This window comes from Suncus etruscus, chromosome 1, assembly GCF_024139225.1.
Source record: "Suncus etruscus isolate mSunEtr1 chromosome 1, mSunEtr1.pri.cur, whole genome shotgun sequence".
Lineage (NCBI taxonomy): Eukaryota > Metazoa > Chordata > Mammalia > Eulipotyphla > Soricidae > Suncus > Suncus etruscus.
The window spans coordinates 169,066,118-169,077,125 of NC_064848.1; the positions used below are offsets into that span (position 1 = coordinate 169,066,118).

Genomic DNA, 11,008 nt, shown 5'->3' on the forward strand with positions numbered 1-11,008 from the left:
TAATGCTGTTGTGTGTATCAGTACTTTCTTCTTTATTTTTTTTTGGGGGGGGTCACACTCTGCAGCGCCCAGGGGTTACTCCTAGCTCCATGCTCAGAAATCGCTCCTGGCAGGCTCAGGGGACCATATGGATGCCGGGATTCGAACCAACGACCTTCTGCATAAAAGGCAAACGCCTTACCTCCATGCTATCTCTCCAGCCCCCAGTATCTTCTTTTTTAAGGTTGAGAAGCATCCATTTTCTGTCAGTATTCCAATTTGTTTTTTCATTTCGAATTAAAACTTTTTTGAGGGGCCGGAGAGATAGCATGGAGGTAAGGCATTTGCCTTGCATGCAGAAGGTCGGTGGTTCAAATCCTGGCATCGCATATGGTCCCCTGAGCCTGCCAGGAGCGATTTCTGAGCATGGAGCCAGAAGTAACCCCTGAGCGTTGCCGGGTGTGATCCAAAAACCAAAAATCAAACAAACTTCTTTGATACACCCTACTGTACTCAGTGCTTATTCCTAACTCTGTGCTTAGGGATCACTCCTGGTAATGCTTCGGAATCATATAGGCTGTTAGGGCTTGAACACTGGTTAGCTGTGTGCAAGGCAAGTGTCCTTCCTGCTGTACCATTTTTGCTAGGCCTACATACCACTTTAAAAACAAACATATTCATTTGTTTAGAAGTGCTTTGACTGTTCTCACCTTTGACTCTGCTGAACATGCTGCCATCACCATTTGTATCAATACCTATGATCTGCTTTCTGTTCTCTTGGGTAGATATTTGGAAGTGAATTGCTGTGTCCTATAATAGTCTCCTTTTAAAACCTGTAAAAGTCTGCATTCCAAAATATATATGGCCCCAAAGATTTTTTTGGAGAGAGGACTTATTTTTTGGTGATGTTCAGAGGGGTTACACCTAGGTCAGGAATCACTCCTCGAAGTGCTCTGGGAACCATATGGAAAGCTGGAGATTGAACCTGGGTCAGTTGCATGCAAGGCAAGAACCCTAGCTGCTATATTATCTTTCCAGGCCCAATCCCCAAAGTTTTGGGTAGGTAAGTGAGGATATAGATCATACCAATAAGTCAAACAACTAAACTTTTTGCTCATTTCTTTTTCTTTTTGTTTTTGGGCCACACTTAGCTGTATTCAAGTTTTATTCCTGGTTCTGTACTACTCAGGAACCACTCCTGGTGAGTTTGGGGGACCTCATAGGTCTTGGGGTTAAACTCAGTCAATCATATGCAAGTCAATCACCATACCTTTTGTACTATCACTCTGTTGCCTTTGTTTCTTATGTAGTTACATATGGTAATAAAATATAGTAACACAACAATTTGCTATCTTATAATAGCCAAGTGAAAATATGAGAAATGCTGAATTTAGGTTAAAATTGCAAATACTTTATCCAACATTGTTAAGATGATCAATGCGTTCATGTTCACAATGTCTTATTGCATTTAAGGGCAAAGAATGCATTTTTTAAATACAAATTTGTTATTATTTATTAAAGACATACCTTGACTGAGTAGGTAAATAAGGGTATTACTTGTGTGGCTTGTTCTGTTTCTTCTGAAAACGATCTTTTGCACTTGATGGCATATGCCTGTTTTTAGCATTGTAGAATTACTTGTGCCTTTTTCCAAATTTTCAATTTACTGTAATTCTTTTTATATACCAAGTAATGATCTTATGTTAGCTAGGAGATGCTAATAAATAATTCAGACCATGAAAAGGAAGATAATAGATCCTCTGTGTTTCCTCTATTTTCCCAGGAACCAAGGTTGCAGAGAAGGAGAGAGAAAGGTTTACGCCCATGTATTTCTGGTTGTATTTTTTTTTTTTTTTTTTGGTTTTTGGGTCTCACCCGGCAGTGCTCAGGAGTTACTCCTGGCTCCATGCTCAGAAGTCGCTCCTGGCAAGCACGGGGGACCATATGGGACGCCGGGATTCGAACCGATGACCTTTTGCATGAGAGGCAAACGCCTTACCTCCATGCTATCTCTCCGGCCCCTGGTTGTATTATTTTTTATTACACTTACTTGTTATTTTCTTTACATTCATCTAGGACCCTGCATTGGTGTGTGTGTGTGTGTGTGTGTGTGTGTGTGTGTGTGTGTGTGTGTGTGTGACAGAGAGAGAGACAGAGACAGGGAGACAGACAGAGAGAAAGAACCTGCATTGGTGTGTGTATGAGAGAAAGAGAGAGCGAGACAGAGAGAGACTATGTAGCATGCAGGATGCCAGGCATGAACCCAGGACCTTTCACTTGCTCTAAGCATTTTCTAATCATTTGGTCATCTTCCACCAGAAGGTCCCCAATAGCAGGACTCTCAGACACAATTTAGCACTTTTCAAATAATCAGTTTCAGTTCACAACCTTGCAGTTGCCAGGAGGGGTCTTAAACCCATTGAGCTCTAGGTTTAATCTGCTTCTGTTTTTAATCTAATCAAGTTCTAAACCATCCCAGGACCCTGTTTCTGCTTTTAGTCAAGTGCCAAATCACGTTCACATCAAGAACAGGGACAGTCATGGGAGGACTGAAATATCTGTCTGTGTGTCCTCCCAGACCACAGACCTGCCCACCTGTGAGAGAGTCACTGAACTCACCATGGTCTCCTGGGAGCGAAACTCCAAGGGCAGCTGCAGCCAGAAAGAGGACAAGGAGGGCAGCTGCAAAGCACTTCATCTTCTTGGTTCCACCGAGCCTCCAGAACGATACTCGATGATTGTCTTAAATCCTGGCTCTGCCCTGGTATTTATAAGAAGAGGAGGGTCAGGATGTCACAGGAAGATGTAGAGTCCTGTTCTCTGCAGAGATCATAGATAACATGATCTCTTAAAAAAAAATGGAAAGCTACAGGAGATTGAGGCTAAAAACCTGGAGGTTGGTGCTGGCAACGCCCAGCTGGAAAAGCTTAGGTCAACATTGAAAATAAAACAGTGGATATAAAACTATTTCAGCAATGCAGACAATTAAGTATGTTGTTGTGGGCGATGGTGCTGTTGGTAAAACATGCCTCCTGATATCCTACACAACAAACAAATTTCCATATTAGTATGTACCAATGGTTTTTGAGAGCTATACAGTCACTGTTATGATTGGTGGAGAGCCATATACTCTTGGACTTTTTGATACTGCAGGACGAGGATTATGATAGATTTACTACTATCTATCATAACACTGAGTTACCCACAAACAGATGTATTTCTAGTCTGTTTTTCAGTGGTCTCTCTGTCCTCATTTGAAAGTGTAAAAGAAAAGTGGGTGCCTGAGATAACACCACTGTCCAAAGATTCCTTTCTTGCATGTTGGGACCCAAGTTGATGTCAGAGATGACCCCTCTACTATTGAGAAACTTGCCAAGAACAAACAGAAGCCTATTACTCCAGAGACTGTTGAAAAGCTGGCTCATGAACTGAAAGCTGTCATGTATGTGGCGTGTTCTGCACACATACAGAAGGCCTAAAGAATGCACTTGACAAAGTAATATTGGCTTCCCTGCAGCCCCCAGAATCGTAGAAGAGCCACAGGTGTGTGCTGCTATGAACATCTCTCCAGAGTCCTTTCTGCAAAGCTGATGTTGACATCATCCTAAAAAAATGTTTAAATCAAACTAAAGATTAAAAATTAAAATTGGTTTTTGCAATAATGACAAATGCCCTGCACCTACCCACATACAATCATGCAAGACAGGCCCATAGGTATGGCCTTCCCCCCTCCGAATACTAGTTAATTTTGCATAATTGTATTTTTGTCAGAAAAGTGATCGATGCTACATTTTCTTTTGTTGTTTCAAAAATTGTTTTTGTTTAAAAGCAAGGCATGCTTGTGACAACTCAGTAATAGACTAATTTGAATTGTCGAAGCTGCTCCAAGAATCCACTCTGGAGAGTTACCTGGAACATCTAGTATTGTCGTTATTGTTGTTTTTTTTTTGTGGGGGGAGGAGTGTATGTGGGGTCTTTTTATTTAGTCCTTTTTATTTTTAAAATAATTAACTATTGGATAGCCCTTATGGGAAAGAGAATGAATTGATTTCACACTCTACTTCCTAAGTCTCGTTTAGAGAACATGTTCCCCACCTGGTACTCTTAGGAAGGAGTATAGTAGATAACTCATTTAATGAACAGACTTCTTTTTGGAAGTTGCCTTTTTTCTCCACCTCAGAGTAGGCTCAGTATTTGATGAAACTCCATGAAAGTGGAACCTGCTTTGCCTCTCCTCTTTTTTAGGATGCACAATATATGTAACTGTGACTTTCAAGGAAATTTATTTGCCATTTGTTTTCATTTTTTTCCTCCCTGAAATTAACTTCTAGCTTCTCTAATAAATGGAAAGTATTGCACCTTTTGAAATACACCAAATGGATTGAATACATAATTAAAAAGCATCTCCCTTGTCAAAACAAAACAAAACAACTGGAGGTTGTCCCAGCTGCCCAATAGATAATGTAAAAGATAGGGGGAATTCTATTAGGGAAACTTACTCTAATGACACATTGAAAACCTTAAATAGAGAGTGGAGAGTGGGAGAAAAAAAAAATAAAGAAAACCTTAAATAAAAGCTTTCCTGGAACTGGAGTGATAGCACAGTGGTAGGGCATTTGCCTTGAATGTGGCTGACCCAGGATGGACCTCAGTTCAATCCCTGGAGTCCCATATGGTCCCCCAAGCCAGGAGCGATTTCTGAGAGCATAGCCAGGAATAATCCCTGAGCATCACTGGGTGTGGGGGAAAAAAAAAGCACTTTCCTGCAGAAGTTGATGGCCTTCTTGTGCACAAATATAACATTTTTAAAGTAACCATAAAAGCACTCCACCCATCATGTTAAATGATCAATCTTTAACATATAAAAGCCCTTAACATGTACAGGGAATTGTATGCTTCCTCACAGAATAGGGAAGTCTTAACCTTGAATCAGTGTTTTCCTTTACTGAATTGTAAATACAAACCTTTCCTCCATTTTCTTAGCTTGACTGATTCTAGATAATTAAGTCTATGATGATTTTCTCCATAAAACCATAGACCCATCATGTAATATAAAAGGAATCCCTGTCTTGTGGCATGTTTTGCAAAATATATCTTATTGTCTGAGTAGGAATACCATAGTTATTAGGTGTTAGGTGAGCAATGGTTGGGGAGAAACCTTTGGAGTATTGATTTTGCTGAGTTAGGATCTTGTCTCTTGCTAAGTGGGTCTTATTTTCTCCTGAAGGGAAAGAGTACAATTAAGACATAGTTTTATCTCGTAGGTTAGTTTGATGTCAGTCAGCAGCTACAGTGGCCTTTGTAAGAGGTTCATGCAATGGGGCCCATGCAGAATCCATACCTATTCCCACAGCCTGTGGCATATTGCTTTAGCCCAAAGTAATTGATGGGAGAGGTCAGCTGACATAACCAGTACATTTTGCCCAAATGTTCACCAAATGCTTCTCTGGCTCTGAATGCTCTTTATTGGCTTCTTGGTGTAATTTTATGAAGCATATACTTATCTCTTTCTTAGAATATTTTTAAGAGGGGCCAGAGAGATAGCATGGAGGTATCTTGTGTGCAGAAAGTCGGTGGTTCAAATCCCGACGTCCCATATGGTCCCTGGAAGCCTGCCAGGAGTGATTTCTGAGTGTGGAGCCAGGAGTGACCCCTAAGAGCTGCCAAGTGTGATTCAAAAACCAAAAAAAAAAAAAAAATTTTTTTTTTAAGAAAACAAACTTCAAATCCTTTCTTCTCGTTTGACATAAGAATTTTTCCCAGACTCTTAACAGTTTTATACCCCTTTCATGTTCTGTTTAAGACTCCAGGAGTCCTTATTTTGTAATATTATCTTGAAAGAAGGCTGCACCCCATCTCCTGGGCAACCTTGAATTTCTATCATATTAATTTTTGTTTTTAAATAATTCTACTTTTCTAAATGGACTTATAATTAATTTGCATCATTGTGAACTTACAGAAGCTTAGATGATGTCTAAGTAACATTCCTCACCGCCCCTCCTCCAATTCCCAGGGTCTTCTCTGTACTAAGAAGATCCTTTTCCCAGTCTCTCATCCTTCCCTGTCCCTCCGGAGCCATCAATGGTTTTCACTGAATCTAAAAGTTAGTTCTCGACCTCCTCCTCCTCCTCCTACTTCTATGTTTCTTCTTCCTTTTTCTTTTTATATTCAACCCTTTCTTCTTCCTTCTCCTCATATTCCACATAGGAGTGACAGTGTCCTGCAATCAATGTTACAGTTCCTAGTTTATTTCCCTCAGCATCATTCCTTCAGTTCCACACATTTTCATACAAAATAACACTTTTTTTCTTTTTAATGACCATGTAAAATTCGTTGAATACATACATCATAGTTCTTTATCCAGTCCTCCATGCATGGAGATTTAAGTTGCTTTCATGTAATCCCCTCCTTTTTTTTGATTTTTGGGTCACACCAGCAGGGCTCAGGGGTTACTCCTGGCTCTACACTCAGAAATTGCTCCTGACAGGCTCAGGAGGCCATATGGGATGCCGGGATTTGAACTACTGTCCTTCTGCATGCAAGGCAAATGCCTTGCCTCCACGCTGTCTCTCTGGTCCCTCATGTAACCCCTTTTAAACTTGAGGTAGCAGTATTTATTATACTGTTAATAATATGTTCATAAATAAATTATTCCAACACCACACCTACCACCAGAGATACCAGAGATCCCATCTTCCTCCACCAATGTCCCCAGGATCCCATCTATGCACCCCTCTTCAGTTCCTTGAATCAACTCTCCAGCTCCATGTTTGGTGTTTTTGGTGACTAATATGACTATGAAAATAGAAATGCAAACATCTTTTAAATTAATGTGTTCCTGTTCTTTGGTTAAATGCCTTGTACAGATAGTTTGCACAATATGGTATTACTGTTTTTAATCTTTTAAGGACCAGCCAGCACAAGTGTGAGTGATATGTGCCTGTTTTTTTTTTTTTTTTTTTTGTTACACCCAGTGGCGGCCAGGAGTTACTCCTGACTCTTTGCTCAGAAATCGCCTCTGGTAGGCTCAGTGGACCATTTGGGATGCCAGGATTTGAACTACCATCCTGAATTGGCTGCGTGCAAGGCAAATGCCCTACCGCTGTGCTATCTCTCTAGCCCCAATATGTGCCTGTTTTTTAATGTTTAATTTATAAAATCATTATAGCAATTTTAGAGGGATTAGCAGCTTCTCATTTACTCCCACCTCCTCTGCCCACAGCTATTGCCTTACTATTATGAGTATTCCTCCATCAGAGTAGAACATTAGTTCCCATTGATAAATCTGTATTACCACATGCTTGTTACCCAGAGACCACATGTACTTTACAGGTCATTACTGGATTGTACATTCAATGGGTTTGAACAAATGTAGACTAGGTGTCTTGGTTATTGTTTCATATAGAGTATTTGTTCTTTGAGCTTTGAGCTCTAGTGGTCTGCACCATATCCACTCTCTCCCTGGAAACCACTGATCCTTTTAAATGGGGGGAGCTTTGAAGCACTGCTCAGGGATCCTAGAGGTCACTGCCAACAGTACTCACCAGCTAGGTCCACAGTTCAGTGCTTGGACTCAGGATTCCTTAAATCTGTAAAGGCAGGCATGTTTCATTTAGGGGGTTATAGAGCATATATTTAGTACAAAATTTTTATTTATTTTTCCCTCCCTTTGCTTTGTTGTAGCAATTGCAATGAGCAAGAACACAAACTTTGTGTTCTAGGACTGGTAGTGCCACCTGTGCAGTAGGGACTAGGCCAGGGTCCACACCCAGGGCTCACATGTAGAAGGCAGGAGTTCTACCAAGGAGCCACATCCCCCAGGTCTGGAGAATGGTTTTTTTTTTTTTTTTGATAGGTATTCTGTATAGTATTGGTCAGATCAGAGTAAAGTTTTGTCCAGCACAAATGCAAACACTATTTATTCTGTGGAAAAGATTATGTCCTAGTCCCAGTTATTTATTTGCCCTCTAGGATGTTTACACACATCTTTCAGAGGCCATCCCAACTGAATGGCAGAAATTGTGATCTTGTATTAGTTTAATGGGTCCTTCATTATTGAGTTCAATACATCTTTGACACACAGTTATTCTATTTTGAATGAATAGTGTTTTTTACTGAAAGCATTTTATTCTATTAAAGAAAATGCTCCTTGTGTCAGGGATCTCAGATTTTGATGGTAAGGGACACCTCAGTGCATGAATGGTGCAAGGGATGAAGCATAGAACTTCATGTTTGCCCAGAGCACTTACTGCTGAGCCACCTCTGGGTCCTTCTCTCTGAGGATTCCTCAGGGAAGGAATGTCAGAATCACTGCTGAGTGGGTGGATTTGTAACCTGAGAAAATGATGGAGCTCACTTTCACTTTATAGGTAAAACTGCAGTTATTATTTTTTTTGGAGGGGGAGGGGGAAGAAACACACCCGGTGATGCTCAGGGCTTCTTACTCCTGGCTCTATGTTCAGAGGTCATTTCTTTTTTCTCTCTCTCTCAATATTTATCTTATTTTTCTTTGTTTTGTTTTGTTGTTATCCAATAATTAATAAAAATCCTACCATGAAAAACCAAATCTTACTCTCTCCTTTGCTCCCAGCCCACCTCCTTGGCTATGGGCATAGATCTGGGATGGGAAGTGGCTATGTCACAGGAGAAAATAAAAACTTGCTCAGAAAAAGAAATTTCTCAAAAGAAAGAGAAATAAATTAAGAGCCCTCCTTTGTCCCCTAAGCCAGGGTTCAGTTTCTTTCCCCAACTTCCCAAGAGCATGGTAAGAACAGTACTGGATGTCTACCTCTTCCCCTGGTGTCTGTTTAGAATGGTACAGCAAGACTGCAGGAGGCTGGGCAAGCCAGAATCACTGGAAAAAAAATCATACTATGCGGACAGGGAAAAGCTGAAATATGTAGACCAAAACTGGCAATCAGGAGAGTGCTCAATACTTGGCAGAGGCAGAAATGAGACTGTGGAGTCAACATCCAGTCTCTACTGATGGGGGTCTCCATAGGAGGAGGGTGAAGTGCTGAGGAATGTTCCCAAGATGAGCCTGGGAGAAGTGTTTCAGACATCAGCTTTCAGCAATGCAAGCAGACCACCACACAAACATGATGAGTCCATTGAATCCATAGACTTGGGAGAGGTGGGGAACTGTTCCAGAGAGTGGGTGACTCCACTAGCCAATGTGGGGTGGAGAAGGTGATAACAAGAAAGAGGTCTACTGAGGATTGGCTGAAGTGCCCCCACCTTGTGTAAGCTGAGCCACTGGATAGCAGAGGCAACTGTTCCACACAGAATGGCATAGGAGGTGGGTGTGGGACACAGTATAGACTGCACAGAGGCAAGGGAATATGTGAGGGGAGCTGGGAAAGGTCAAGGAGCAGTGGTGTATCCATATTCACTTCAGAAGCTGAAGATTCCAAGAAGGCTAATAAGTGGGACAAGGGAAAACAAGGAAGAGGACTGGGCTCTGCTTCAGGACCCACTGGGTTGAGAGGGACAGGGAGAAGGATGAGGTAGAGGAGTCTCAAAGCCAGGCCTCACTGACTTCTCCAAGTTTCTGTAGAGAGTCATCTGCCATCCGTGGAGATTTCCCGGAAAACAGTGAGCATGGAGTATCGGACTGTGTCAGCCAGAACAGGGATGTCATCTGGTGTCAATACTTCTGTGGCACGGGAGGGAACGCCTACACTTGACATCGCTCTGAAGTGAAGTGGGGCTTTTATAGTAGAAGTCTTGATAGGAGGACATGACTATGGAAACAGTGAACACCTGGGCCCACGCTGCAAGGCGGAAGGTACCCCATTTGAAGGGCAGCATGGAGCCAATGTGGTTTCTCATGCCTTAATGGAAAACCCAGTCCCGCACATCTTGGGTAAGCAAGGACTGGGTGAGCTCAGAAATGACACTGATGGGGGCCGGAATGGTGGCACAAGTGGTAAGATGTCTGCCTTGCATGCACTGGCCTAGGACGGATGGCAGTTTAATTCCCCAATGACCCACATGGTCCCCCCAGCCAGGAGCAATTTCTGAGCGCAAAGCCAGGAGTAACCCCTGTGCATCACTGGGTGTGGCAAAAAAAAAAAAAAAAAGAAAAGAAAAAGAAAAAAAAAGAAATGACACTGATGGCATCTTCAGTCCATTTCCAGCCAATAAAGATGATCCATGACAGCCAGACGGCCAAACCAACAGAGCTAGCTCACAGTAACTCACTCTTGGCAATAGCAGAACCTCCATCATTCCAAGATCAGGGAGCTCTGGTGGTTGGAGACAACAACATAGGAGTGGAAGGGAGGGAAGTGGTGAACCCCTCACACCTCCACTCGGATCCCATACACGTACTTGACATGGAGCAGCATCTGGCACAAGATATTCATGTTCTCAATGTTGTGACCTCTCATAGGGAAAGAGACACGCATAGCCAGAAGGAGGATCCAGCCTCAAGAAGATGATTGTAGAAGGCCATTTTGAAGAAGTTCTTGGCACTGGGGTTGCAGAACCACAGGACTGGCAGCAGAAGAGCAGCATCAGCACCATCCATGTCCCTGGCCACAGCTTCATTCTGGCTAACTCAATGCAGTGGAGGGTCTGGGCATCTGGCTCCCTACCCATCCAGGCTGCAGCAGCAGTGGTGGTGGGCGGCTTGAGTGGGCGTGTCGGTGCTAAGTGGGAGACAGGATTTAGGGATGTCTTATCCCTGGCCGAAGGAGAGGAGGTGAGATTGGGAGGCTGGGCCTACAGCAGTAGGAATGGTGAGGGGTTGTTCCCCCAACTCCTTCCCTCCCTCCCTCCCTTCCTGCTGTTTCTGATGGCTGTGGCTCTGTTCAGGGACCATTTATGGTGGCGTCAATAATTGAACCCAGTTGGCCACATGAAGGCAAGTACTCGGTCCCATGGTATTATTGCTCTGCCCCTGGTATCTTATTTTAAAAGATCTATAAATCTAAAGGTCAGCCATCCTGAAGAATTCCCTGCCCTTTGTTTAAGCAAAATTACCTTAGAGACCCTTTATTATTATATTTTATTGTCACCAGAACAG

At 42.4% G+C, this 11,008-nt stretch overlaps 2 pseudogenes; one reads left to right on the plus strand and one right to left on the minus strand.

Annotated features, from left to right (window-relative positions):
* Positions 1–2,954: 2,954 nt before the first annotated feature.
* LOC126007261 (cell division control protein 42 homolog) lies at positions 2,955–3,511 on the plus strand (annotated as a pseudogene).
* A 6,028-nt stretch (positions 3,512–9,539) lies between these two features.
* On the minus strand, positions 9,540–10,533 carry LOC126007737 (1-acyl-sn-glycerol-3-phosphate acyltransferase alpha-like; annotated as a pseudogene).
* Between the last annotated feature and the right edge of the window lie 475 nt (positions 10,534–11,008).